Source organism: Phyllobates terribilis, unplaced genomic scaffold, assembly GCF_046119375.1.
Source record: "Phyllobates terribilis strain yellow unplaced genomic scaffold, ASM4611937v1 Scaffold_123__1_contigs__length_5148117, whole genome shotgun sequence".
In the NCBI taxonomy this organism is placed as follows: domain Eukaryota; kingdom Metazoa; phylum Chordata; class Amphibia; order Anura; family Dendrobatidae; genus Phyllobates; species Phyllobates terribilis.
In genome coordinates, this window is record NW_027362883.1 from 1,014,118 (window position 1) to 1,042,092 (window position 27,975).

The window sequence follows — 27,975 nt, forward strand, 5'->3', positions numbered from 1 at the left end:
GTGTGGACATGCAGATCACCTTGCAAGGAAATGTAGATTGTGGGCTCAGATTCCTAGGTCACAGGTGGACGCTGAAGAGAGGCAGAAGAAGACTCGGCAGGAAAGTGGGGAGGAGGGCGAAGGCTCAGACTCAGAGGGGGAAAGCCAAAAACAAGATGGTGGTAGGGGAAGAGACCATGCGGTGCCCAAGATGGAGGAAAAGGGGCGGAGCCAGAAGAAAGTTGGTTTGAGGGAGGGGCTGGAAGTAATAAACAAAGTAGCTGATGTGCATGGCCCGGGTGATGGGATGGATTTGTCTAATATGGCGGAGTCAGTGAATCCTGTTTTGGGAAGAGATGGGGGTGAGGAAATGGAGGTTTTGGAGGAGGAGGATTCTGATTCGGATGGAACTATAACCCCTCAGCAGCGTGATAGGGTTAACAGTGATTGGAGTGAAAATGAGGAGGAAGATGATGGCAAGGAGGAGAGTTATGCCTCCGTGATTAAAAGAAGTAAGGTGGAGGGGTGTTGGTCTGGGGGGCAGGAAGATCCAGTCTCCCTAAGACCAGGTTATTCTAACAGGGACTCGAGTTCTGAGTCGCCTGATATACGTAGAAAAGTGGGTGGCAGGAGTGGGTTTTCTCCTGGTTCATGATGGATCGGGTATGGTGGAGATTTTTTCCTGTTGTTATGATGGCGTTGTGTGTTGCTTCTCTGAATGTACGAGGGATTGGTTCTGCTTGTAGGAGAGCAGGGATACTGGAGTACATTGAGAGTGTGAATGCAGATATTGTCTGTCTGCAGGAATGTGTAATTAAATCTGCCCCGCATGAGAGTGAGTGGAATAAGGGGCAATCTTTTTGGTCCCCATGCTCAGAAAACAGGAATGAAGGGGTGGGCATTTTACTGTGTAATTCCAGTCTAAAGGTTTTAGAGTTTAAAGTAATCATACCTGGGAGATGTTTGTTTTTATTAGTGGATTTTTTAGGTCAGCGGGTACGGGTTTTTAATGTTTATGCCCCTGCTGATAAACAAGCAAGAGTTGGGTTTTTGGAGTCTCTAAAGTTGTTTTTACCAGGCAGAGACTTCACTATAGTGGCTGGAGATTTTAATTGTGTCAGATCCGCAAAAGATCGTAAGAGCTCTACGGAAGGTAGGACTGATGTTACGTCTAATATTTTAAATCAGATTGTGCAGGATTTACGCTACACGGATGCTGGTCTGATGGTTGGGCCAAGTGATAAGTTCACATACATATCAGACAGTGGACGTAGTGTTTCCCGAATTGACTATGTTTTTATGTCTGAAGGGATTAAGGTGGCCAAGTGCAACCACGTGATGACGACTTTTTCTGACCACAAGATGATAGTGGTAGATCTGTGTATAGCTGAGTCCCTGGCTTTTGGAAAGGGACTCTGGAAGCTGAACGTAAGCCTGCTGGAAGAGGAGAGTGTTAAGGTTGGTTTTAATAAAGTGTTTTTGTCTTGTGTGTCTGAACAGCACCTTTTTAAAGATTTGCTAGAGTGGTGGGACTGGGCTAAGGAGAAATTTGCATGTTATTTTAAAGGGGTGTGTTTTAGGAGAGCGAAAGCCAAAAGGGATCATGATGCTGCTGTTATTTCAAAATTGGAAGTACTCCATAAGTTTAAGAGAGCGGGGATGGAGGTGGATAAAGAGATTGCAGATTTGAAGGACGAACTGAAGAAGATACTTATTGAAAAAGGGAAGACTATTATGTTTAAGGCAAAAATAAAGCACATGGAGGAAAATGAGCAATGTTCGAGATACTTTTTTAAAAAATGTTTTAAACCTAAAGGGGTTTTTAAGTCTGTTTTTTCTCCTGCAGGGGAGGTATCTGGGGATGAGATGATTGGCAGTATTCTTTCCTTTTATGAAACACTCTTCTCTAACGATAGTAGAGCCAGTGATGCGGAAATTAATGATTATTGCAAAGTATTAACTAATAATATTCCTGAGGAGAAAATTGGGTTTTTAAGTGAGGAGGTTGGGAAAGATGAAATTAGACGGGCAGTGGATGGCTTGGCGAAAGGCAAGACGCCAGGCTGTGATGGTCTTCCTGCTGAATTTTATGTTAGATTTTGGGATATTATAGGTGTGGAGTTTTCCCGGGTGGTGCAATATGGTTTTACTCATGGGATTTTATCGGTTTCTATGCGTAGGGGGATTGTTACGCTGATTCATAAGAAAGGGGACATGAGGGATATTAAAAATTGGAGGCCCATAACATTGTTAAACAGTGATTACAAAATTATTTCTAAAATTGTGGCTGGTAGACTGGCAGATGTGATAGGTGATATGGTGGGGGAGTATCAGGCATGTGCAGTGCCTGGTAGGAAAATTTCAGATAATTTGCTGCTTCTAAGAGACTTAATTTATCAGGCTAATTTGAATAAGAATGCTCTTTTGTTACAGTCGGTGGACCTGGAGAAAGCCTTTGATAAAATATCACATAGATTTTTGTTCTCTGCTTTAAGTCACCTTGGTGTTCCGGATAAATTATTGATGGTCATTAAGAGTTTTTATTGTGGGGTCAGTAGCCAGATTTTAGTTAATGGGCATGTGAGTTCCAGTTTTAATATTTTATCGGGAGTTAGGCAGGGTTGTCCCCTGTCACCAATTCTTTTTATCTGTGTGGTGGAGGCCCTTTTAAAAAGTGTGCAAGTTGACAAGTGTGTGGCTGGTGTTTTTATTCCTGGGGGATCCGGGGGTCCAGTCAAGTCTTTAAGTTATATGGATGATATTGTTTTTACTTGTGGTTCACAGGCGGATCTCAATAGAGTGAATTTGCACGTAAGGATTTTTTGTTGTGTGGCTGGTATGGCGGTGAATTGGGGAAAGTGCCAGCTTTGTAACTTTGGGAGGCAGGTTGAGGTTAACGTGGCAGGAGTGGAGAGTAGGGAGGAAATTGAGGTTCTTGGTGTCATCTTTGAGAAGGAACTGAAAGGGAAAAGCAGCCTGAAGATTCTAGAAGACAAAATGGATCAGAAGTTGAACTTTTGGAAACTAAGGAACCTGTCGCTGAGAGGGAAAGTGCTGGTAATCAAGTCTGTGATTCTCCCGCTTCTGCTGTACACTGCTTTGATTTTCCCACCTGCTGTGCTTTGGACAAAGAGAGTGACAAGGAAACTGTTTGTGTTTTTTTGGGGATCCAAAATGGAGAAACTAAGAAGAGGAATGGTTATGTGTTCTGTGGAAAATGGGGGTTGTGATTTTCCTAACATTGACTTATTTTTAAGAATGCATTATTTTTTGAACATTTATAAATTATCCCAGTGCAATAACAGGACTGCGGACATGTGCAAATATTTAGCAGGACGGCTTTTCCAGAAATGGAGCTGGTGTGAGAAGGATTTAAGAAAACCAGTTTCGTTTGTGATACCGTTTTTTTATGTGGTGCTTAGGTCCTTCTATGATCAAAATGGGATAAGCTCCATGGTTAGACCGGACAAAAAACTGATTGTCTCAGGTATTAAGAAGAAGGAGATGTTATGTGATGTGCCGTTTTGTAATAATGCACAGTCTGGACAGGTGTGGAAGCTTTTTTTCATGCGTGGAATCAGCAACAGACAGAAGGATGTAACCTGGATGGCGTTGCATGGATGCTTGCCAACAAGGGCTTTTTTGAATGACCGGGGGATAAAGGTTCAAGAACTATGTCCTAGGGAAGGTTGCAATAAGGTGGAAACAATACAGCATATTTTTTGGGACTGTTTTTTTGCTAAAAAAGTTTTTACCTTGTTGTCACGTATGTTTGTTGCTTTAGTTGGTTTTCATTGTTTCGATTTTGAAAGGATTTTAATAGGTCAAGATTTTAAGTACTCGCAAAGGAAGCGGGCAAGCTGGATTATTTTTGTCATATATAAAGAGGTTTTATGGGACGTTCGGAATTTGGTGATTTTTAAAAAGATTGTTTTTTCCCCCATGGAATGCAGAAAGATTTTTCTTGCTAGACTGTTTTATGCCTATTTATTGGATAAAAAGAAGTATGGTGAGACAGCAGCAGAAGCACTCTGGAACTTTTCACATTGGACTTCTTACAGTAAGTAACAGTTAATTGCAGGGTTGTGTTTTTTGGGATTTTGTTTTTGTTTTTCCGAATGATGATTTGAGAACCCGTTATGTGAATATGCGCTATGATGCATAAATTAATGTGGGTCTTAATCTGAGGAAAAAAAAAAAATCTGTTCTTATCAGTTTAATATCTGATACGTCCCCTATCTGGGGACCATATATTAAATGGATTTTTAGAACAGGGAGATGGAAAAAGAGCTTGCTCTGTCCACTCCACGCATTGACCTGGTATTGCAGTATCTCCAGGACCGGTGCACCCCTTCTTTAATGCAGTTTCTAAAATCAGAAAGAATTGAATTCAATGTTTTTTGTTCATTTTGCTTGTTTGTCGGATTTTGGGATGGACTCTTTGGCTTTGCTTTTCTTCTCCTCATTGGATTTTTCATGTTCAAAGTTGCAGAAGCCAGATTACAAGCTCATTTTGGTTCAACTTCAGCAACTGTGCATTGCATTGCCATGTAATGTGATGCAATGCTATCTTTCTAGCTCTCCCTTTTTACTTCCTTTTGGATAAACAGACATATTAGGCAAGCATTTTGGAGCTTTCACCTAAATAACTACAGGTGGTGAGATAAGCTGCACAATATAATTGACCTTTCAGTATATTGTTGCACACACACCATCTATTTAGCAAATGCCCTTGTTATCAACAGCAGCCTTTTAAACTCACCTGAGCTAACAGGTATGTGCGCTGGTTACTCTGCTGCGCTTAAAATTTCTTTTTTGGTTTGCTACAATGCCTTTTCTGAAACGTTGTCTCCTTCTGCTGGAACACTGACTTCTTTCATTTAATGCCTGCAGACTATAAAAGAGAACCCAACCCAAAAAGTTTGGTTGATTAGTCTGTGGCATTCTGTTAAACTGTTGCTTATGGCGGTCTCTGTGAGCTTCTCAGCGACATTCAGCCAGCCAGGTATCCTGCCTGCAGTAGATGGAATGTGGCAATGGAACGCTGGCTGCGCGTGTCATAATAGGCTCTGAGCCTTTATATACCTGTGCACAGCAGCAGCCACCTTCAGTCTGCTGCTGGACAGCCAGCAGCAGCAGCAGTAGCAGGAGAGGTATGTAATCAGGAGCCCTCCTGCTAAGGGTAGACAGCTGCTCGTTCCACCCCACCCCCCGCCTTAATTGGTTCTCCTCCCTTCCAACGGTGTTGAGGCGGGTGGGAACAGCAGGGGGTGAAGGTGCTGTGTTTAAAGAGGTGGAGTTATGCAGATCTAAAACGCGTGGATTGCAGCAGCAGCAAGCCGAAAAGTGCAGGCATGTAAGGGATCTAGAGGTTGACAACATGTCTTCTTAACGGGAGTCCAGGAGCTCATCTCCACAAATGGACTTTTCAGGATCCTTGGGTGGCTCCGTAGTTTGAAACCAATTCTGGTTATCGCTTCTCGGCCTTTTGGCTAAGATCAAGTGTAGTATCTGTTCTTATCAGTTTAATATCTGATACGTCCCCTATCTGGGGACCATATATTAAATGGATTTTTAGAACAGGGAGATGGAAAAAGAGCTTGCTCTGTCCACTCCATGCATTGACCTGGTATTGCAGTATCTCCAGGACCGGTGCACCCCTTCTTTAATGCAGTTTCTAAAATCAGAAAGAATTGAATTCAATGTTTTTTGTTCATTTTGCTTGTTTGTCGGATTTTGGGATGGACTCTTTGGCTTTGCTTTTCTTCTCCTCATTGGATTTTTCATGTTCAAAGTTGCAGAAGCCAGATTACAAGCTCATTTTGGTTCAACTTCAGCAACTGTGCATTGCATTGCCATGTAATGTGATGCAATGCTATCTTTCTAGCTCTCCCTTTTTACTTCCTTTTGGATAAACAGACATATTAGGCAAGCATTTTGGAGCTTTCACCTAAATAACTACAGGTGGTGAGATAAGCTGCACAATATAATTGACCTTTCAGTATATTGTTGCACACACACCATCTATTTAGCAAATGCCCTTGTTATCAACAGCAGCCTTTTAAACTCACCTGAGCTAACAGGTATGTGCGCTGGTTACTCTGCTGCGCTTAAAATTTCTTTTTTGGTTTGCTACAATGCCTTTTCTGAAACGTTGTCTCCTTCTGCTGGAACACTGACTTCTTTCATTTAATGCCTGCAGACTATAAAAGAGAACCCAACCCAAAAAGTTTGGTTGATTAGTCTGTGGCATTCTGTTAAACTGTTGCTTATGGCGGTCTCTGTGAGCTTCTCAGCGACATTCAGCCAGCCAGGTATCCTGCCTGCAGTAGATGGAATGTGGCAATGGAACGCTGGCTGCGCGTGTCATAATAGGCTCTGAGCCTTTATATACCTGTGCACAGCAGCAGCCACCTTCAGTCTGCTGCTGGACAGCCAGCAGCAGCAGCAGCAGCAGGAGAGGTATGTAATCAGGAGCCCTCCTGCTAAGGGTAGACAGCTGCTCGTTCCACCCCACCCCCCGCCTTAATTGGTTCTCCTCCCTTCCAACGGTGTTGAGGCGGGTGGGAACAGCAGGGGGTGAAGGTGCTGTGTTTAAAGAGGTGGAGTTATGCAGATCTAAAACGCGTGGATTGCAGCAGCAGCAAGCCGAAAAGTGCAGGCATGTAAGGGATCTAGAGGTTGACAACATGTCTTCTTAACGGGAGTCCAGGAGCTCATCTCCACAAATGGACTTTTCAGGATCCTTGGGTGGCTCCGTAGTTTGAAACCAATTCTGGTTATCGCTTCTCGGCCTTTTGGCTAAGATCAAGTGTAGTATCTGTTCTTATCAGTTTAATATCTGATACGTCCCCTATCTGGGGACCATATATTAAATGGATTTTTAGAACAGGGAGATGGAAAAAGAGCTTGCTCTGTCCACTCCACGCATTGACCTGGTATTGCAGTATCTCCAGGACCGGTGCACCCCTTCTTTAATGCAGTTTCTAAAATCAGAAAGAATTGAATTCAATGTTTTTTGTTCATTTTGCTTGTTTGTCGGATTTTGGGATGGACTCTTTGGCTTTGCTTTTCTTCTCCTCATTGGATTTTTCATGTTCAAAGTTGCAGAAGCCAGATTACAAGCTCATTTTGGTTCAACTTCAGCAACTGTGCATTGCATTGCCATGTAATGTGATGCAATGCTATCTTTCTAGCTCTCCCTTTTTACTTCCTTTTGGATAAACAGACATATTAGGCAAGCATTTTGGAGCTTTTACCTAAATAACTACAGGTGGTGAGATAAGCTGCACAATATAATTGACCTTTCAGTATATTGTTGCACACACACCATCTATTTAGCAAATGCCCTTGTTATCAACAGCAGCCTTTTAAACTCACCTGAGCTAACAGGTATGTGCACTGGTTACTCTGCTGCGCTTAAAATTTCTTTTTTGGTTTGCTACAATGCCTTTTCTGAAACGTTGTCTCCCTCTGCTGGAACACTGACTTCTTTCATTTAATGCCTGCAGACTATAAAAGAGAACCCAACCCAAAAAGTTTGGTTGATTAGTCTGTGGCATTCTGTTAAACTGTTGCTTATGGCGGTCTCTGTGAGCTTCTCAGCGACATTCAGCCAGCCAGGTATCCTGCCTGCAGTAGATGGAATGTGGCAATGGAACGCTGGCTGCGCGTGTCATAATAGGCTCTGAGCCTTTATATACCTGTGCACAGCAGCAGCCACCTTCAGTCTGCTGCTGGACAGCCAGCAGCAGCAGCAGCAGCAGGAGAGGTATGTAATCAGGAGCCCTCCTGCTAAGGGTAGACAGCTGCTCGTTCCACCCCACCCCCCGCCTTAATTGGTTCTCCTCCCTTCCAACGGTGTTGAGGCGGGTGGGAACAGCAGGGGGTGAAGGTGCTGTGTTTAAAGAGGTGGAGTTATGCAGATCTAAAACGCGTGGATTGCAGCAGCAGCAAGCCGAAAAGTGCAGGCATGTAAGGGATCTAGAGGTTGACAACATGTCTTCTTAACGGGAGTCCAGGAGCTCATCTCCACAAATGGACTTTTCAGGATCCTTGGGTGGCTCCGTAGTTTGAAACCAATTCTGGTTATCGCTTCTCGGCCTTTTGGCTAAGATCAAGTGTAGTATCTGTTCTTATCAGTTTAATATCTGATACGTCCCCTATCTGGGGACCATATATTAAATGGATTTTTAGAACAGGGAGATGGAAAAAGAGCTTGCTCTGTCCACTCCACGCATTGACCTGGTATTGCAGTATCTCCAGGACCGGTGCACCCCTTCTTTAATGCAGTTTCTAAAATCAGAAAGAATTGAATTCAATGTTTTTTGTTCATTTTGCTTGTTTGTCGGATTTTGGGATGGACTCTTTGGCTTTGCTTTTCTTCTCCTCATTGGATTTTTCATGTTCAAAGTTGCAGAAGCCATATTACAAGCTCATTTTGGTTCAACTTCAGCAACTGTGCATTGCATTGCCATGTAATGTGATGCAATGCTATCTTTCTAGCTCTCCCTTTTTACTTCCTTTTGGATAAACAGACATATTAGGCAAGCATTTTGGAGCTTTCACCTAAATAACTACAGGTGGTGAGATAAGCTGCACAATATAATTGACCTTTCAGTATATTGTTGCACACACACCATCTATTTAGCAAATGCCCTTGATATCAACAGCAGCCTTTTAAACTCACCTGAGCTAACAGGTATGTGCGCTGGTTACTCTGCTGCGCTTAAAATTTCTTTTTTGGTTTGCTACAATGCCTTTTCTGAAACGTTGTCTCCTTCTGCTGGAACACTGACTTCTTTCATTTAATGCCTGCAGACTATAAAAGAGAACCCAACCCAAAAAGTTTGGTTGATTAGTCTGTGGCATTCTGTTAAACTGTTGCTTATGGCGGTCTCTGTGAGCTTCTCAGCGACATTCAGCCAGCCAGGTATCCTGCCTGCAGTAGATGGAATGTGGCAATGGAATGCTGGCTGCGCGTGTCATAATAGGCTCTGAGCCTTTATATACCTGTGCACAGCAGCAGCCTCCTTCAGTCTGCTGCTGGACAGCCAGCAGCAGCAGCAGCAGGAGAGGTATGTAATCAGGAGCCCTCCTGCTAAGGGTAGACAGCTGCTCGTTCCACCCCACCCCCCGCCTTAATTGGTTCTCCTCCCTTCCAACGGTGTTGAGGCGGGTGGGAACAGCAGGGGGTGAAGGTGCTGTGTTTAAAGAGGTGGAGTTATGCAGATCTAAAACGCGTGGATTGCAGCAGCACCAAGCCGAAAAGTGCAGGCATGTATGGGATCTAGAGGTTGACAACATGTCTTCTTAACGGGAGTCCAGGAGCTCATCTCCACAAATGGACTTTTCAGGATCCTTGGGTGGCTCCGTAGTTTGAAACCAATTCTGGTTATCGCTTCTCGGCCTTTTGGCTAAGATCAAGTGTAGTATCTTTCGAAAAGGCGGTTTTGGATGTTGGCCGCCCTAGTAGATTGATACATTATGCACACTGGGGTTTAGGCGCTTGTTAGTACGCCAGGTGGCTAATATAGTCATCTGGTGGAAAGCATGGCCCCCCAGGATCGACGCCATTGGGCCGGGGAAGATCGAAAGCCCGAAGTGTGAAGTGCCCCAGGAGTGGTGACCCTGGGGTGCCTTAACTCACTGGGATTGGGAACCCCACTTGAGTTTATGGCACATTTGCACTAGCACTTCAATATTTCTTTCTTCACACACACCCTTATTCCGGGCCTTCTGGCCTTAGGATGGGGAATTTTTCAATTCCCGGTCGAAGGTCCGGGCAGTATTATACTGTGAAACCTTCACTATTTATTTAAATTTCTTTGTCACTGTGTGTCCACTTATTCACGTGTGTTACGTCCTACTAGGATTTTGTCGGGATGCGGTTCCCTTACGGGTTCCTCTCTTGGCAGGTCTAGGGGGGGAGTGTGTGGCCATCAGGTTCCGCTCCCCCCTGAACCCCCTTGGCTCTCCTCTTTCGGGAGGAGAGCGTTGTTGGCTCCCCTCTTCCGGGAGGGGAGCACAGTCTTTGGCTCCCAGTGCCTTGCTCGGGTGAGAACTCGGGCAGGTGCTGGGGGTAAGATTGGGTCGCCTCTGGCTCCGGCTGGAGGTGGCTATTTGTCCCTGTTCCTCGCTGTGGCCTTCTGGCTCGGAGGGACGGGGAATGGTTTGGGGGACCCTTCTCCTTTTGGAGAGGGTTTCAAGAAGACCAGCATCCTAGTGCACTTTTTTTGTGGCACTTGTCACTTTTTTAAGCGCACTCGGGTTTTGTACACGAATTCGGGCTTTCGACAAAAAAAAAATCTGTTCTTATCAGTTTAATATCTGATACGTCCCCTATCTGGGGACCATATATTAAATGGATTTTTAGAACAGGGAGATGGAAAAAGAGCTTGCTCTGTCCACTCCACGCATTGACCTGGTATTTCAGTATCTCCAGGACCGGTGCACCCCTTCTTTAATGCAGTTTCTAAAATCAGAAAGAATTGAATTCAATGTTTTTTGTTCATTTTGCTTGTTTGTCGGATTTTGGGATGGACTCTTTGGCTTTGCTTTTCTTCTCCTCATTGGATTTTTCATGTTCAAAGTTGCAGAAGCCAGATTACAAGCTCATTTTGGTTCAACTTCAGCAACTGTGCATTGCATTGCCATGTAATGTGATGCAATGCTATCTTTCTAGCTCTCCCTTTTTACTTCCTTTTGGATAAACAGACATATTAGGCAAGCATTTTGGAGCTTTCACCTAAATAACTACAGGTGGTGAGATAAGCTGCACAATATAATTGACCTTTCAGTATATTGTTGCACACACACCATCTATTTAGCAAATGCCCTTGTTATCAACAGCAGCCTTTTAAACTCACCTGAGCTAACAGGTATGTGCGCTGGTTACTCTGCTGCGCTTAAAATTTCTTTTTTGGTTTGCTACAATGCCTTTTCTGAAACGTTGTCTCCTTCTGCTGGAACACTGACTTCTTTCATTTAATGCCTGCAGACTATAAAAGAGAACCCAACCCAAAAAGTTTGGTTGATTAGTCTGTGGCATTCTGTTAAACTGTTGCTTATGGCGGTCTCTGTGAGCTTCTCAGCGACATTCAGCCAGCCAGGTATCCTGCCTGCAGTAGATGGAATGTGGCAATGGAACGCTGGCTGCGCGTGTCATAATAGGCTCTGAGCCTTTATATACCTGTGCACAGCAGCAGCCACCTTCAGTCTGCTGCTGGACAGCCAGCAGCAGCAGCAGCAGGAGAGGTATGTAATCAGGAGCCCTCCTGCTAACGGTAGACAGCTGCTCGTTCCACCCCACCCCCCGCCTTAATTGGTTCTCCTCCCTTCCAACGGTGTTGAGGCGGGTGGGAACAGCAGGGGGTGAAGGTGCTGTGTTTAAAGAGGTGGAGTTATGCAGATCTAAAACGCGTGGATTGCAGCAGCAGCAAGCCGAAAAGTGCAGGCATGTAAGGGATCTAGAGGTTGACAACATGTCTTCTTAACGGGAGTCCAGGAGCTCATCTCCACAAATGGACATTTCAGGATCCTTGGGTGGCTCCGTAGTTTGAAACCAATTCTGGTTATCGCTTCTCGGCCTTTTGACTAAGATCAGGTGTAGTGATCTACCAGTTGCTGCATCTGGTCTGACCTGAGGTGTCTGGGGTACCCGTCCTGTTGGCCTTGGGGGATTGTCCTTGTAACAGATGACTTCACCCCCTTGTTGTTGTGGGCAGGCGGATTAGTCCCCAGACAACGAGGAGTGATCAATACCTTGCAATTCCTTTGTGTTTTGTGGAGGTGACCTTCTGACGTGGAGAAGATGGATCCAGAGATGGGGATGTCGGCTTCAGGAGGCAGTCCACAGGGAGGAATCCCGAAAGCAGAGAGGATTCGTGACGCTCTGCGTTTCTTCGTCACAGAAGAACACAGGAGAGAAAAAGGACTTGGATGGCTGGTGAGAGTACTTTTGGGGCCCCTGGGAGTGGAGAGGAGTAATGTCCTCGCCATTCTGGACTACCCCAAGAAAGGAATATATGATGTATGTTTTGAAACTAAAAGTCCATGCGAGAATGTGGAAAGAACATGGTTTTCTTTGAGCAAAGCAGTGGAATATGAGGGGGTGATTATGACTCCCCATTTTCCTAGGAAGATTAAGACTGTGATTGTGCGGATGGCGTCACCTAAAGTAGAAGTGGAAGATATTAGAACCAGGCTTTTGTTGCAATGTGCAGCTGCAGAGATTCAAGGGAAGATAAATAATGAGTATGGATTTTGGTCCGGAAAATGGAAGTTCTTAGTAACTTTCAAGGAAAATGAAGCAGGCTCATTATGTCTTTTGGATATGAGCATCAGAATTGGAGGTGTCTGGGGTACAGTCTTTTATGATGGTGTTGAAAGACTCTGTAGGAAGTGTTCTGACAAAGGTCATCATGCTGCAGACTGTAAGAAAATAATTTGCAGAGAATGTAAAGGTGAAGGACATTTGGCCAAAGACTGTACGGAAGAGAAATCATGTAATTTATGCTGGGATACAGATCATAGTTTTAAAGATTGTCCAGGAAGATATAAAAGGGAAGAAAAGAAGGGAAAAGGTAAAAAGAAGGAAAAGAGTACAAGTGAAAAGAAGGAGTCTGGTGCTGAGGCACCCAAGACCACTAAAGAAGAATGGCCTGAAGTGATCAAGAAAGTGAGGAAGTCCTTAGAGCCAGGTAAATTGAAGTTGATGAGATTCAGCATTGAGAAAAATTTTAAGTCTTACCCGAAGAGATTTTGCGAAATGTACAAGATTCCGATGGATATTGCAACACAAGTATTAGAGTTATATGGGGAAAGTGGAAAGCTCCATGAAGATTGGTGGGACATCCTTTTCTACTCAGCTAGTAAAGCTGGGTTTAAGATAGGATAGAGTATTTAATTGTTTTCTTTTGTTATTGTGTTAAAAGATTGAGTTTTTCTTGTGGAAAAGATTTGTTATGTTTGTGTTATATTTATTTATAAATTTTCTTAAAGAAAAATATGTTGAATACGAGTGATGAAGGCGTAGGCGACATTTTTGTTGTCCATGTAAATATGGAAATTTAAATTTATGTCGCGTCTTCTGACGCATTCAATTTAAAAAAAAAAAAATCTGTTCTTATCAGTTTAATATCTGATACGTCCCCTATCTGGGGACCATATATTAAATGGATTTTTAGAACAGGGAGATGGAAAAAGAGCTTGCTCTGTCCACTCCACGCATTGACCTGGTATTGCAGTATCTCCAAGACCGGTGCACCCCTTCTTTAATGCAGTTTCTAAAATCAGAAAGAATTGAATTCAATGTTTTTTGTTCATTTTGCTTGTTTGTCGGATTTTGGGATGGACTCTTTGGCTTTGCTTTTCTTCTCCTCATTGGATTTTTCATGTTCAAAGTTGCAGAAGCCAGATTACAAGCTCATTTTGGTTCAACTTCAGCAACTGTGCATTGCATTGCCATGTAATGTGATGCAATGCTATCTTTCTAGCTCTCCCTTTTTACTTCCTTTTGGATAAACAGACATATTAGGCAAGCATTTTGGAGCTTTCACCTAAATAACTACAGGTGGTGAGATAAGCTGCACAATATAATTGACCTTTCAGTATATTGTTGCACACACACCATCTATTTAGCAAATGCCCTTGTTATCAACAGCAGCCTTTTAAACTCACCTGAGCTAACAGGTATGTGCGCTGGTTACTCTGCTGCGCTTAAAATTTCTTTTTTGGTTTGCTACAATGCCTTTTCTGAAACGTTGTCTCCTTCTGCTGGAACACTGACTTCTTTCATTTAATGCCTGCAGACTATAAAAGAGAACCCAACCCAAAAAGTTTGGTTGATTAGTCTGTGGCATTCTGTTAAACTGTTGCTTATGGCGGTCTCTGTGAGCTTCTCAGCGACATTCAGCCAGCCAGGTATCCTGCCTGCAGTAGATGGAATGTGGCAATGGAACGCTGGCTGCGCGTGTCATAATAGGCTCTGAGCCTTTATATACCTGTGCACAGCAGCAGCCACCTTCAGTCTGCTGCTGGACAGCCAGCAGCAGCAGCAGCAGGAGAGGTGTGTAATCAGGAGCCCTCCTGCTAAGGGTAGACAGCTACTCGTTCCACCCCACCCCCCGCCTTAATTGGTTCTCCTCCCTTCCAACGGTGTTGAGGCGGGTGGGAACAGCAGGGGGTGAAGGTGCTGTGTTTAAAGAGGTGGAGTTATGCAGATCTAAAACGCGTGGATTGCAGCAGCAGCAAGCCGAAAAGTGCAGGCATGTAAGGGATCTAGAGGTTGACAACATGTCTTCTTAACGGGAGTCCAGGAGCTCATCTCCACAAATGGACTTTTCAGGATCCTTGGGTGGCTCCGTAGTTTGAAACCAATTCTGGTTATCGCTTCTCGGCCTTTTGGCTAAGATCAAGTGTAGTATCTGTTCTTATCAGTTTAATATCTGATACGTCCCCTATCTGGGGACCATATATTAAATGGATTTTTAGAACAGGGAGATGGAAAAAGAGCTTGCTCTGTCCACTCCACGCATTGACCTGGTATTGCAGTATCTCCAGGACCGGTGCACCCCTTCTTTAATGCAGTTTCTAAAATCAGAAAGAATTGAATTCAATGTTTTTTGTTCATTTTGCTTGTTTGTCGGATTTTGGGATGGACTCTTTGGCTTTGCTTTTCTTCTCCTCATTGGATTTTTCATGTTCAAAGTTGCAGAAGCCAGATTACAAGCTCATTTTGGTTCAACTTCAGCAACTGTGCATTGCATTGCCATGTAATGTGATGCAATGCTATCTTTCTAGCTCTCCCTTTTTACTTCCTTTTGGATAAACAGACATATTAGGCAAGCATTTTGGAGCTTTCACCTAAATAACTACAGGTGGTGAGATAAGCTGCACAATATAATTGACCTTTCAGTATATTGTTGCACACACACCATCTATTTAGCAAATGCCCTTGTTATCAACAGCAGCCTTTTAAACTCACCTGAGCTAACAGGTATGTGCGCTGGTTACTCTGCTGCGCTTAAAATTTCTTTTTTGGTTTGCTACAATGCCTTTTCTGAAACGTTGTCTCCTTCTGCTGGAACACTGACTTCTTTCATTTAATGCCTGCAGACTATAAAAGAGAACCCAACCCAAAAAGTTTGGTTGATTAGTCTGTGGCATTCTGTTAAACTGTTGCTTATGGCGGTCTCTGTGAGCTTCTCAGCGACATTCAGCCAGCCAAGTATCCTGCCTGCAGTAGATGGAATGTGGCAATGGAACGCTGGCTGCGCGTGTCATAATAGGCTCTGAGCCTTTATATACCTGTGCACAGCAGCAGCCACCTTCAGTCTGCTGCTGGACAGCCAGCAGCAGCAGCAGCAGGAGAGGTATGTAATCAGGAGCCCTCCTGCTAAGGGTAGACAGCTTCTCGTTCCACCCCACCCCCCGCCTTAATTGGTTCTCCTCCCTTCCAACGGTGTTGAGGCGGGTGGGAACAGCAGGGGGTGAAGGTGCTGTGTTTAAAGAGGTGGAGTTATGCAGATCTAAAACGCGTGGATTGCAGCAGCAGCAAGCCGAAAAGTGCAGGCATGTAAGGGATCTAGAGGTTGACAACATGTCTTCTTAACGGGAGTCCAGGAGCTCATCTCCACAAATGGACTTTTCAGGATCCTTGGGTGGCTCCGTAGTTTGAAACCAATTCTGGTTATCGCTTCTCGGCCTTTTGGCTAAGATCAAGTGTAGTATCTGTTCTTATCAGTTTAATATCTGATACGTCCCCTATCTGGGGACCATATATTAAATGGATTTTTAGAACAGGGAGATGGAAAAAGAGCTTGCTCTGTCCACTCCACGCATTGACCTGGTATTGCAGTATCTCCAGGACCGGTGCACCCCTTCTTTAATGCAGTTTCTAAAATCAGAAAGAATTGAATTCAATGTTTTTTGTTCATTTTGCTTGTTTGTCGGATTTTGGGATGGACTCTTTGGCTTTGCTTTTCTTCTCCTCATTGGATTTTTCATGTTCAAAGTTGCAGAAGCCAGATTACAAGCTCATTTTGGTTCAACTTCAGCAACTGTGCATTGCATTGCCATGTAATGTGATGCAATGCTATCTTTCTAGCTCTCCCTTTTTACTTCCTTTTGGATAAACAGACATATTAGGCAAGCATTTTGGAGCTTTCACCTAAATAACTACAGGTGGTGAGATAAGCTGCACAATATAATTGACCTTTCAGTATATTGTTGCACACACACCATCTATTTAGCAAATGCCCTTGTTATCAACAGCAGCCTTTTAAACTCACCTGAGCTAACAGGTATGTGCGCTGGTTACTCTGCTGCGCTTAAAATTTCTTTTTTGGTTTGCTACAATGCCTTTTCTGAAACGTTGTCTCCTTCTGCTGGAACACTGACTTCTTTCATTTAATGCCTGCAGACTATAAAAGAGAACCCAACCCAAAAAGTTTGGTTGATTAGTCTGTGGCATTCTGTTAAACTGTTGCTTATGGCGGTCTCTGTGAGCTTCTCAGTGACATTCAGCCAGCCAGGTATCCTGCCTGCAGTAGATGGAATGTGGCAATGGAACGCTGGCTGCGCGTGTCATAATAGGCTCTGAGCCTTTATATACCTGTGCACAGCAGCAGCCACCTTCAGTCTGCTGCTGGACAGCCAGCAACAGCAGCAGCAGGAGAGGTATGTAATCAGGAGCCCTCCTGCTAAGGGTAGACAGCTGCTCGTTCCACCCCACCCCCCGCCTTAATTGGTTCTCCTCCCTTCCAACGGTGTTGAGGCGGGTGGGAACAGCAGGGGGTGAAGGTGCTGTGTTTAAAGAGGTGGAGTTATGCAGATCTAAAACGCGTGGATTGCAGCAGCAGCAAGCCGAAAAGTGCAGGCATGTAAGGGATCTAGAGGTTGACAACATGTCTTCTTAACGGGAGTCCAGGAGCTCATCTCCACAAATGGACTTTTCAGGATCCTTGGGTGGCTCCGTAGTTTGAAACCAATTCTGGTTATCGCTTCTCGGCCTTTTGGCTAAGATCAAGTGTAGTATCTGTTCTTATCAGTTTAATATCTGATACGTCCCCTATCTGGGGACCATATATTAAATGGATTTTTAGAACAGGGAGATGGAAAAAGAGCTTGCTCTGTCCACTCCACGCATTGACCTGGTATTGCAGTATCTCCAGGACCGGTGCACCCCTTCTTTAATGCAGTTTCTAAAATCAGAAAGAATTGAATTCAATGTTTTTTGTTCATTTTGCTTGTTTGTCGGATTTTGGGATGGACTCTTTGGCTTTGCTTTTCTTCTCCTCATTGGATTTTTCATGTTCAAAGTTGCAGAAGCCAGATTACAAGCTCATTTTGGTTCAACTTCAGCAACTGTGCATTGCATTGCCATGTAATGTGATGCAATGCTATCTTTCTAGCTCTCCCTTTTTACTTCCTTTTGGATAAACAGACATATTAGGCAAGCATTTTGGAGCTTTCACCTAAATAACTACAGGTGGTGAGATAAGCTGCACAATATAATTGACCTTTCAGTATATTGTTGCACACACACCATCTATTTAGCAAATGCCCTTGTTATCAACAGCAGCCTTTTAAACTCACCTGAGCTAACAGGTATGTGCGCTGGTTACTCTGCTGCGCTTAAAATTTCTTTTTTGGTTTGCTACAATGCCTTTTCTGAAACGTTGTCTCCTTCTGCTGGAACACTGACTTCTTTCATTTAATGCCTGCAGACTATAAAAGAGAACCCAACCCAAAAAGTTTGGTTGATTAGTCTGTGGCATTCTGTTAAACTGTTGCTTATGGCGGTCTCTGTGAGCTTCTCAGTGACATTCAGCCAGCCAGGTATCCTGCCTGCAGTAGATGGAATGTGGCAATGGAACGCTGGCTGCGCGTGTCATAATAGGCTCTGAGCCTTTATATACCTGTGCACAGCAGCAGCCACCTTCAGTCTGCTGCTGGACAGCCAGCAACAGCAGCAGCAGGAGAGGTATGTAATCAGGAGCCCTCCTGCTAAGGGTAGACAGCTGCTCGTTCCACCCCACCCCCCGCCTTAATTGGTTCTCCTCCCTTCCAACGGTGTTGAGGCGGGTGGGAACAGCAGGGGGTGAAGGTGCTGTGTTTAAAGAGGTGGAGTTATGCAGATCTAAAACGCGTGGATTGCAGCAGCAGCAAGCCGAAAAGTGCAGGCATGTAAGGGATCTAGAGGTTGACAACATGTCTTCTTAACGGGAGTCCAGGAGCTCATCTCCACAAATGGACTTTTCAGGATCCTTGGGTGGCTCCGTAGTTTGAAACCAATTCTGGTTATCGCTTCTCGGCCTTTTGGCTAAGATCAAGTGTAGTATCTGTTCTTATCAGTTTAATATCTGATACGTCCCCTATCTGGGGACCATATATTAAATGGATTTTTAGAACAGGGAGATGGAAAAAGAGCTTGCTCTGTCCACTCCACGCATTGACCTGGTATTGCAGTATCTCCAGGACCGGTGCACCCCTTCTTTAATGCAGTTTCTAAAATCAGAAAGAATTGAATTCAATGTTTTTTGTTCATTTTGCTTGTTTGTCGGATTTTGGGATGGACTCTTTGGCTTTGCTTTTCTTCTCCTCATTGGATTTTTCATGTTCAAAGTTGCAGAAGCCAGATTACAAGCTCATTTTGGTTCAACTTCAGCAACTGTGCATTGCATTGCCATGTAATGTGATGCAATGCTATCTTTCTAGCTCTCCCTTTTTACTTCTTTTTGGATAAACAGACATATTAGGCAAGCATTTTGGAGCTTTCACCTAAATAACTACAGGTGGTGAGATAAGCTGCACAATATAATTGACCTTTCAGTATATTGTTGCACACACACCATCTATTTAGCAAATGCCCTTGTTATCAACAGCAGCCTTTTAAACTCACCTGAGCTAACAGGTATGTGCACTGGTTACTCTGCTGCGCTTAAAATTTCTTTTTTGGTTTGCTACAATGCCTTTTCTGAAACGTTGTCTCCTTCTGCTGGAACACTGACTTCTTTCATTTAATGCCTGCAGACTATAAAAGAGAACCCAATCCAAAAAGTTTGGTTGATTAGTCTGTGGCATTCTGTTAAACTGTTGCTTATGGCGGTCTCTGTGAGCTTCTCAGCGACATTCAGCCAGCCAGGTATCCTGCCTGCAGTAGATGGAATGTGGCAATGGAACGCTGGCTGCGCGTGTCATAATAGGCTCTGAGCCTTTATATACCTGTGCACAGCAGCAGCCACCTTCAGTCTGCTGCTGGACAGCCAGCAGCAGCAGCAGCAGGAGAGGTATGTAATCAGGAGCCCTCCTGCTAAGGGTAGACAGCTGCTCGTTCCACCCCACCCCCCGCCTTAATTGGTTCTCCTCCCTTCCAACGGTGTTGAGGCGGGTGGGAACAGCAGGGGGTGAAGGTGCTGTGTTTAAAGAGGTGGAGTTATGCAGATCTAAAACGCGTGGATTGCAGCAGCAGCAAGCCGAAAAGTGCAGGCATGTAAGGGATCTAGAGGTTGACAACATGTCTTCTTAACGGGAGTCCAGGAGCTCATCTCCACAAATGGACTTTTCAGGATCCTTGGGTGGCTCCGTAGTTTGAAACCAATTCTGGTTATCGCTTCTCGGCCTTTTGGCTAAGATCAAGTGTAGTATCTGTTCTTATCAGTTTAATATCTGATACGTCCCCTATCTGGGGACCATATATTAAATGGATTTTTAGAACAGGGAGATGGAAAAAGAGCTTGCTCTGTCCACTCCACGCATTGACCTGGTATTGCAGTATCTCCAGGACCGGTGCACCCCTTCTTTAATGCAGTTTCTAAAATCAGAAAGAATTGAATTCAATGTTTTTTGTTCATTTTGCTTGTTTTTCGGATTTTGGGATGGACTCTTTGGCTTTGCTTTTCTTCTCCTCATTGGATTTTTCATGTTCAAAGTTGCAGAAGCCAGATTACAAGCTCATTTTGGTTCAACTTCAGCAACTGTGCATTGCATTGCCATGTAATGTGATGCAATGCTATCTTTCTAGCTCTCCCTTTTTACTTCCTTTTGGATAAACAGACATATTAGGCAAGCATTTTGGAGCTTTCACCTAAATAACTACAGGTGGTGAGATAAGCTGCACAATATAATTGACCTTTCAGTATATTGTTGCACACACACCATCTATTTAGCAAATGCCCTTGTTATCAACAGCAGCCTTTTAAACTCACCTGAGCTAACAGGTATGTGCGCTGGTTACTCTGCTGCGCTTAAAATTTCTTTTTTGGTTTGCTACAATGCCTTTTCTGAAACGTTGTCTCCTTCTGCTGGAACACTGACTTCTTTCATTTAATGCCTGCAGACTATAAAAGAGAACCCAACCCAAAAAGTTTGGTTGATTAGTCTGTGGCATTCTGTTAAACTGTTGCTTATGGCGGTCTCTGTGAGCTTCTCAGCGACATTCAGCCAGCCAGGTATCCTGCCTGCAGTAGATGGAATGTGGCAATGGAACGCTGGCTGCGCGTGTCATAATAGGCTCTGAGCCTTTATATACCTGTGCACAGCAGCAGCCACCTTCAGTCTGCTGCTGGACAGCCAGCAGCAGCAGCAGCAGGAGAGGTATGTAATCAGGAGCCCTCCTGCTAAGGGTAGACAGCTGCTCGTTCCACCCCACCCCCCGCCTTAATTGGTTCTCCTCCCTTCCAACGGTGTTGAGGCGGGTGGGAACAGCAGGGGGTGAAGGTGCTGTGTTTAAAGAGGTGGAGTTATGCAGATCTAAAACGCGTGGATTGCAGCAGCAGCAAGCCGAAAAGTGCAGGCATGTAAGGGATCTAGAGGTTGACAACATGTCTTCTTAACGGGAGTCCAGGAGCTCATCTCCACAAATGGACTTTTCAGGATCCTTGGGTGGCTCCGTAGTTTGAAACCAATTCTGGTTATCGCTTCTCGGCCTTTTGGCTAAGATCAAGTGTAGTATCTGTTCTTATCAGTTTAATATCTGATACGTCCCCTATCTGGGGACCATATATTAAATGGATTTTTAGAACAGGGAGATGGAAAAAGAGCTTGCTCTGTCCACTCCACGCATTGACCTGGTATTGCAGTATCTCCAGGACCGGTGCACCCCTTCTTTAATGCAGTTTCTAAAATCAGAAAGAATTGAATTCAATGTTTTTTGTTCATTTTGCTTGTTTGTCGGATTTTGGGATGGACTCTTTGGCTTTGCTTTTCTTCTCCTCATTGGATTTTTCATGTTCAAAGTTGCAGAAGCCAGATTACAAGCTCATTTTGGTTCAACTTCAGCAACTGTGCATTGCATTGCCATGTAATGTGATGCAATGCTATCTTTCTAGCTCTCCCTTTTTACTTCCTTTTGGATAAACAGACATATTAGGCAAGCATTTTGGAGCTTTCACCTAAATAACTACAGGTGGTGAGATAAGCTGCACAATATAATTGACCTTTCAGTATATTGTTGCACACACACCATCTATTTAGCAAATGCCCTTGTTATCAACAGCAGCCTTTTAAACTCACCTGAGCTAACAGGTATGTGCGCTGGTTACTCTGCTGCGCTTAAAATTTCTTTTTTGGTTTGCTACAATGCCTTTTCTGAAACGTTGTCTCCTTCTGCTGGAACACTGACTTCTTTCATTTAATGCCTGCAGACTATAAAAGAGAACCCAACCCAAAAAGTTTGGTTGATTAGTCTGTGGCATTCTGTTAAACTGTTGCTTATGGCGGTCTCTGTGAGCTTCTCAGCGACATTCAGCCAGCCAGGTATCCTGCCTGCAGTAGATGGAATGTGGCAATGGAACGCTGGCTGCGCGTGTCATAATAGGCTCTGAGCCTTTATATACCTGTGCACAGCAGCAGCCACCTTCAGTCTGCTGCTGGACAGCCAGCAGCAGCAGCAGCAGCAGGAGAGGTATGTAATCAGGAGCCCTCCTGCTAAGGGTAGACAGCTGCTCGTTCCACCCCACCCCCCGCCTTAATTGGTTCTCCTCCCTTCCAACGGTGTTGAGGCGGGTGGGAACAGCAGGGGGTGAAGGTGCTGTGTTTAAAGAGGTGGAGTTATGCAGATCTAAAACGCGTGGATTGCAGCAGCAGCAAGCCGAAAAGTGCAGGCATGTAAGGGATCTAGAGGTTGACAACATGTCTTCTTAACGGGAGTCCAGGAGCTCATCTCCACAAATGGACTTTTCAGGATCCTTGGGTGGCTCCGTAGTTTGAAACCAATTCTGGTTATCGCTTCTCGGCCTTTTGGCTAAGATCAAGTGTAGTATCTGTTCTTATCAGTTTAATATCTGATACGTCCCCTATCTGGGGACCATATATTAAATGGATTTTTAGAACAGGGAGATGGAAAAAGAGCTTGCTCTGTCCACTCCACGCATTGACCTGGTATTGCAGTATCTCCAGGACCGGTGCACCCCTTCTTTAATGCAGTTTCTAAAATCAGAAAGAATTGAATTCAATGTTTTTTGTTCATTTTGCTTGTTTGTCGGATTTTGGGATGGACTCTTTGGCTTTGCTTTTCTTCTCCTCATTGGATTTTTCATGTTCAAAGTTGCAGAAGCCAGATTACAAGCTCATTTTGGTTCAACTTCAGCAACTGTGCATTGCATTGCCATGTAATGTGATGCAATGCTATCTTTCTAGCTCTCCCTTTTTACTTCCTTTTGGATAAACAGACATATTAGGCAAGCATTTTGGAGCTTTCACCTAAATAACTACAGGTGGTGAGATAAGCTGCACAATATAATTGACCTTTCAGTATATTGTTGCACACACACCATCTATTTAGCAAATGCCCTTGTTATCAACAGCAGCCTTTTAAACTCACCTGAGCTAACAGGTATGTGCGCTAGTTACTCTGCTGCGCTTAAAATTTCTTTTTTGGTTTGCTACAATGCCTTTTCTGAAACGTTGTCTCCTTCTGCTGGAACACTGACTTCTTTCATTTAATGCCTGCAGACTATAAAAGAGAACCCAACCCAAAAAGTTTGGTTGATTAGTCTGTGGCATTCTGTTAAACTGTTGCTTATGGCGGTCTCTGTGAGCTTCTCAGCGACATTCAGCCAGCCAGGTATCCTGCCTGCAGTAGATGGAATGTGGCAATGGAACGCTGGCTGCGCGTGTCATAATAGGCTCTGAGCCTTTATATACCTGTGCACAGCAACAGCCACCTTCAGTCTGCTGCTGGACAGCCAGCAGCAGCAGCAGCAGGAGAGGTATGTAATCAGGAGCCCTCCTGCTAAGGGTAGACAGCTGCTCGTTCCACCCCACCCCCCGCCTTAATTGGTTCTCCTCCCTTCCAACGGTGTTGAGGCGGGTGGGAACAGCAGGGGGTGAAGGTGCTGTGTTTAAAGAGGTGGAGTTATGCAGATCTAAAACGCGTGGATTGCAGCAGCAGCAAGCCGAAAAGTGCAGGCATGTAAGGGATCTAGAGGTTGACAACATGTCTTCTTAACGGGAGTCCAGGAGCTCATCTCCACAAATGGACTTTTCAGGATCCTTGGGTGGCTCCGTAGTTTGAAACCAATTCTGGTTATCGCTTCTCGGCCTTTTGGCTAAGATCAAGTGTAGTATCTGTTCTTATCAGTTTAATATCTGATACGTCCCCTATCTGGGGACCATATATTAAATGGATTTTTAGAACAGGGAGATGGAAAAAGAGCTTGCTCTGTCCACTCCACGCATTGACCTGGTATTGCAGTATCTCCAGGACCGGTGCACCCCTTCTTTAATGCAGTTTCTAAAATCAGAAAGAATTGAATTCAATGTTTTTTGTTCATTTTGCTTGTTTGTCGGATTTTGGGATGGACTCTTTGGCTTTGCTTTTCTTCTCCTCATTGGATTTTTCATGTTCAAAGTTGCAGAAGCCAGATTACAAGCTCATTTTGGTTCAACTTCAGCAACTGTGCATTGCATTGCCATGTAATGTGATGCAATGCTATCTTTCTAGCTCTCCCTTTTTACTTCCTTTTGGATAAACAGACATATTAGGCAAGCATTTTGGAGCTTTCACCTAAATAACTACAGGTGGTGAGATAAGCTGCACAATATAATTGACCTTTCAGTATATTGTTGCACACACACCATCTATTTAGCAAATGCCCTTGTTATCAACAGCAGCCTTTTAAACTCACCTGAGCTAACAGGTATGTGCGCTAGTTACTCTGCTGCGCTTAAAATTTCTTTTTTGGTTTGCTACAATGCCTTTTCTGAAACGTTGTCTCCTTCTGCTGGAACACTGACTTCTTTCATTTAATGCCTGCAGACTATAAAAGAGAACCCAACCCAAAAAGTTTGGTTGATTAGTCTGTGGCATTCTGTTAAACTGTTGCTTATGGCGGTCTCTGTGAGCTTCTCAGCGACATTCAGCCAGCCAGGTATCCTGCCTGCAGTAGATGGAATGTGGCAATGGAACGCTGGCTGCGCGTGTCATAATAGGCTCTGAGCCTTTATATACCTGTGCACAGCAGCAGCCACCTTCAGTCTGCTGCTGGACAGCCAGCAGCAGCAGCAGCAGGAGAGGTATGTAATCAGGAGCCCTCCTGCTAAGGGTAGACAGCTGCTCGTTCCACCCCACCCCCCGCCTTAATTGGTTCTCCTCCCTTCCAACGGTGTTGAGGCGGGTGGGAACAGCAGGGGGTGAAGGTGCTGTGTTTAAAGAGGTGGAGTTATGCAGATCTAAAACGCGTGGATTGCAGCAGCAGCAAGCCGAAAAGTGCAGGCATGTAAGGGATCTAGAGGTTGACAACATGTCTTCTTAACGGGAGTCCAGGAGCTCATCTCCACAAATGGACTTTTCAGGATCCTTGGGTGGCTCCGTAGTTTGAAACCAATTCTGGTTATCGCTTCTCGGCCTTTTGGCTAAGATCAAGTGTAGTATCTGTTCTTATCAGTTTAATATCTGATACGTCCCCTATCTGGGGACCATATATTAAATGGATTTTTAGAACAGGGAGATGGAAAAAGAGCTTGCTCTGTCCACTCCACGCATTGACCTGGTATTGCAGTATCTCCAGGACCGGTGCACCCCTTCTTTAATGCAGTTTCTAAAATCAGAAAGAATTGAATTCAATGTTTTTTGTTCATTTTGCTTGTTTGTCGGATTTTGGGATGGACTCTTTGGCTTTGCTTTTCTTCTCCTCATTGGATTTTTCATGTTCAAAGTTGCAGAAGCCAGATTACAAGCTCATTTTGGTTCAACTTCAGCAACTGTGCATTGCATTGCCATGTAATGTGATGCAATGCTATCTTTCTAGCTCTCCCTTTTTACTTCCTTTTGGATAAACAGACATATTAGGCAAGCATTTTGGAGCTTTCACCTAAATAACTACAGGTGGTGAGATAAGCTGCACAATATAATTGACCTTTCAGTATATTGTTGCACACACACCATCTATTTAGCAAATGCCCTTGTTATCAACAGCAGCCTTTTAAACTCACCTGAGCTAACAGGTATGTGCGCTGGTTACTCTGCTGCGCTTAAAATTTCTTTTTTGGTTTGCTACAATGCCTTTTCTGAAACGTTGTCTCCTTCTGCTGGAACACTGACTTCTTTCATTTAATGCCTGCAGACTATAAAAGAGAACCCAACCCAAAAAGTTTGGTTGATTAGTCTGTGGCATTCTGTTAAACTGTTGCTTATGGCGGTCTCTGTGAGCTTCTCAGCGACATTCAGCCAGCCAGGTATCCTGCCTGCAGTAGATGGAATGTGGCAATGGAACGCTGGCTGCGCGTGTCATAATAGGCTCTGAGCCTTTATATACCTGTGCACAGCAGCAGCCACCTTCAGTCTGCTGCTGGACAGCCAGCAGCAGCAGCAGCAGCAGGAGAGGTATGTAATCAGGAGCCCTCCTGCTAAGGGTAGACAGCTGCTCGTTCCACCCCACCCCCCGCCTTAATTGGTTCTCCTCCCTTCCAACGGTGTTGAGGCGGGTGGGAACAGCAGGGGGTGAAGGTGCTGTGTTTAAAGAGGTGGAGTTATGCAGATCTAAAACGCGTGGATTGCAGCAGCAGCAAGCCGAAAAGTGCAGGCATGTAAGGGATCTAGAGGTTGACAACATGTCTTCTTAACGGGAGTCCAGGAGCTCATCTCCACAAATGGACTTTTCAGGATCCTTGGGTGGCTCCGTAGTTTGAAACCAATTCTGGTTATCGCTTCTCGGCCTTTTGGCTAAGATCAAGTGTAGTATCTGTTCTTATCAGTTTAATATCTGATACGTCCCCTATCTGGGGACCATATATTAAATGGATTTTTAGAACAGGGAGATGGAAAAAGAGCTTGCTCTGTCCACTCCACGCATTGACCTGGTATTGCAGTATCTCCAGGACCGGTGCACCCCTTCTTTAATGCAGTTTCTAAAATCAGAAAGAATTGAATTCAATGTTTTTTGTTCATTTTGCTTGTTTGTCGGATTTTGGGATGGACTCTTTGGCTTTGCTTTTCTTCTCCTCATTGGATTTTTCATGTTCAAAGTTGCAGAAGCCAGATTACAAGCTCATTTTGGTTCAACTTCAGCAACTGTGCATTGCATTGCCATGTAATGTGATGCAATGCTATCTTTCTAGCTCTCCCTTTTTACTTCCTTTTGGATAAACAGACATATTAGGCAAGCATTTTGGAGCTTTCACCTAAATAACTACAGGTGGTGAGATAAGCTGCACAATATAATTGACCTTTCAGTATATTGTTGCACACACACCATCTATTTAGCAAATGCCCTTGTTATCAACAGCAGCCTTTTAAACTCACCTGAGCTAACAGGTATGTGCGCTAGTTACTCTGCTGCGCTTAAAATTTCTTTTTTGGTTTGCTACAATGCCTTTTCTGAAACGTTGTCTCCTTCTGCTGGAACACTGACTTCTTTCATTTAATGCCTGCAGACTATAAAAGAGAACCCAACCCAAAAAGTTTGGTTGATTAGTCTGTGGCATTCTGTTAAACTGTTGCTTATGGCGGTCTCTGTGAGCTTCTCAGCGACATTCAGCCAGCCAGGTATCCTGCCTGCAGTAGATGGAATGTGGCAATGGAACGCTGGCTGCGCGTGTCATAATAGGCTCTGAGCCTTTATATACCTGTGCACAGCAGCAGCCACCTTCAGTCTGCTGCTGGACAGCCAGCAGCAGCAGCAGCAGGAGAGGTATGTAATCAGGAGCCCTCCTGCTAAGGGTAGACAGCTGCTCGTTCCACCCCACCCCCCGCCTTAATTGGTTCTCCTCCCTTCCAACGGTGTTGAGGCGGGTGGGAACAGCAGGGGGTGAAGGTGCTGTGTTTAAAGAGGTGGAGTTATGCAGATCTAAAACGCGTGGATTGCAGCAGCAGCAAGCCGAAAAGTGCAGGCATGTAAGGGATCTAGAGGTTGACAACATGTCTTCTTAACGGGAGTCCAGGAGCTCATCTCCACAAATGGACTTTTCAGGATCCTTGGGTGGCTCCGTAGTTTGAAACCAATTCTGGTTATCGCTTCTCGGCCTTTTGGCACGATCTGTAGTGGGTTGTGACATTGGGCTGAAGGTTACTGTGGTGGCAGAACCGATTCTTGGCCTTTGGAGATATCCAGTGCTGCTTTTGGGAATCGGTGCTAAAGCTGCAGTGCCTTTTCTTTACGGAGGACGGTGTGTTGGAGGGAGGACGAACTTCGTGGAGGCTGCGATCCGTGTGTGATATTTTCCTTGGTATCTGGAAAAGAAGAGGAAAATCATGGAGACAAGGAGAAACCCTGGAGGAAGGAAGGAGAATCAAGCAAGCAACCCGAATGATTATTTCTCGGAGGAGCATCCGCTGAAGGACACCATCAGGTTCGTGGTTGCTCCTGACCACCGGCAGGTGAAAGATTCTCAATTTATTTTCAATGTTATTTGTAAGCTCTTGAAGATCGACAAGGAGCATCTTTTTTGCTTTCAATCTTTTTTTTCTCGAGGACTTTATGATGTTACGCTTAATAAAGCCTCGCAGTGTGAAAGTGCCTACGCTCTTTATGAAGTAAATAAAGAGAAGGTAGA

The 27,975-nt window shown here is 44.4% G+C and overlaps 15 non-coding genes and 2 pseudogenes across 15 annotated transcripts; all 17 read left to right on the forward strand.

Annotated features, from left to right (window-relative positions):
* Positions 1–4,144: 4,144 nt before the first annotated feature.
* On the forward strand, positions 4,145–4,333 carry LOC141202615 (U2 spliceosomal RNA). Its single transcript, XR_012273849.1, has one exon. It is a non-coding gene; the product is annotated as a U2 spliceosomal RNA (small nuclear RNA).
* Positions 4,334–5,451: 1,118 nt separating this feature from the next.
* LOC141202205 (U2 spliceosomal RNA) lies at positions 5,452–5,642 on the forward strand. Its single transcript, XR_012273487.1, has one exon. It is a non-coding gene; the product is annotated as a U2 spliceosomal RNA (small nuclear RNA).
* Positions 5,643–6,760: 1,118 nt separating this feature from the next.
* On the forward strand, positions 6,761–6,951 carry LOC141203099 (U2 spliceosomal RNA). Its single transcript, XR_012274239.1, has one exon. It is a non-coding gene; the product is annotated as a U2 spliceosomal RNA (small nuclear RNA).
* A 1,118-nt stretch (positions 6,952–8,069) lies between these two features.
* On the forward strand, positions 8,070–8,260 carry LOC141203100 (U2 spliceosomal RNA). Its single transcript, XR_012274240.1, has one exon. It is a non-coding gene; the product is annotated as a U2 spliceosomal RNA (small nuclear RNA).
* A 1,115-nt stretch (positions 8,261–9,375) lies between these two features.
* Positions 9,376–9,467, forward strand: LOC141202724 (U2 spliceosomal RNA; annotated as a pseudogene).
* A 790-nt stretch (positions 9,468–10,257) lies between these two features.
* On the forward strand, positions 10,258–10,439 carry LOC141202583 (U2 spliceosomal RNA). Its single transcript, XR_012273825.1, has one exon. It is a non-coding gene; the product is annotated as a U2 spliceosomal RNA (small nuclear RNA).
* Positions 10,440–13,076: 2,637 nt separating this feature from the next.
* Positions 13,077–13,251, forward strand: LOC141202622 (U2 spliceosomal RNA; annotated as a pseudogene).
* A 1,115-nt stretch (positions 13,252–14,366) lies between these two features.
* On the forward strand, positions 14,367–14,557 carry LOC141203103 (U2 spliceosomal RNA). The gene has a single exon (XR_012274242.1). It is a non-coding gene; the product is annotated as a U2 spliceosomal RNA (small nuclear RNA).
* A 1,115-nt stretch (positions 14,558–15,672) lies between these two features.
* Positions 15,673–15,863, forward strand: LOC141203104 (U2 spliceosomal RNA). Its single transcript, XR_012274243.1, has one exon. It is a non-coding gene; the product is annotated as a U2 spliceosomal RNA (small nuclear RNA).
* A 1,115-nt stretch (positions 15,864–16,978) lies between these two features.
* On the forward strand, positions 16,979–17,169 carry LOC141203105 (U2 spliceosomal RNA). The gene has a single exon (XR_012274244.1). It is a non-coding gene; the product is annotated as a U2 spliceosomal RNA (small nuclear RNA).
* Positions 17,170–18,284: 1,115 nt separating this feature from the next.
* LOC141203106 (U2 spliceosomal RNA) lies at positions 18,285–18,475 on the forward strand. Its single transcript, XR_012274245.1, has one exon. It is a non-coding gene; the product is annotated as a U2 spliceosomal RNA (small nuclear RNA).
* A 1,115-nt stretch (positions 18,476–19,590) lies between these two features.
* LOC141203107 (U2 spliceosomal RNA) lies at positions 19,591–19,781 on the forward strand. Its single transcript, XR_012274246.1, has one exon. It is a non-coding gene; the product is annotated as a U2 spliceosomal RNA (small nuclear RNA).
* A 1,115-nt stretch (positions 19,782–20,896) lies between these two features.
* Positions 20,897–21,087, forward strand: LOC141203108 (U2 spliceosomal RNA). The gene has a single exon (XR_012274247.1). It is a non-coding gene; the product is annotated as a U2 spliceosomal RNA (small nuclear RNA).
* A 1,118-nt stretch (positions 21,088–22,205) lies between these two features.
* Positions 22,206–22,396, forward strand: LOC141203109 (U2 spliceosomal RNA). Its single transcript, XR_012274248.1, has one exon. It is a non-coding gene; the product is annotated as a U2 spliceosomal RNA (small nuclear RNA).
* A 1,115-nt stretch (positions 22,397–23,511) lies between these two features.
* On the forward strand, positions 23,512–23,702 carry LOC141203110 (U2 spliceosomal RNA). The gene has a single exon (XR_012274249.1). It is a non-coding gene; the product is annotated as a U2 spliceosomal RNA (small nuclear RNA).
* Positions 23,703–24,817: 1,115 nt separating this feature from the next.
* Positions 24,818–25,008, forward strand: LOC141203111 (U2 spliceosomal RNA). Its single transcript, XR_012274250.1, has one exon. It is a non-coding gene; the product is annotated as a U2 spliceosomal RNA (small nuclear RNA).
* A 1,118-nt stretch (positions 25,009–26,126) lies between these two features.
* LOC141203112 (U2 spliceosomal RNA) lies at positions 26,127–26,317 on the forward strand. Its single transcript, XR_012274251.1, has one exon. It is a non-coding gene; the product is annotated as a U2 spliceosomal RNA (small nuclear RNA).
* The last annotated feature ends 1,658 nt before the right edge of the window (positions 26,318–27,975 follow it).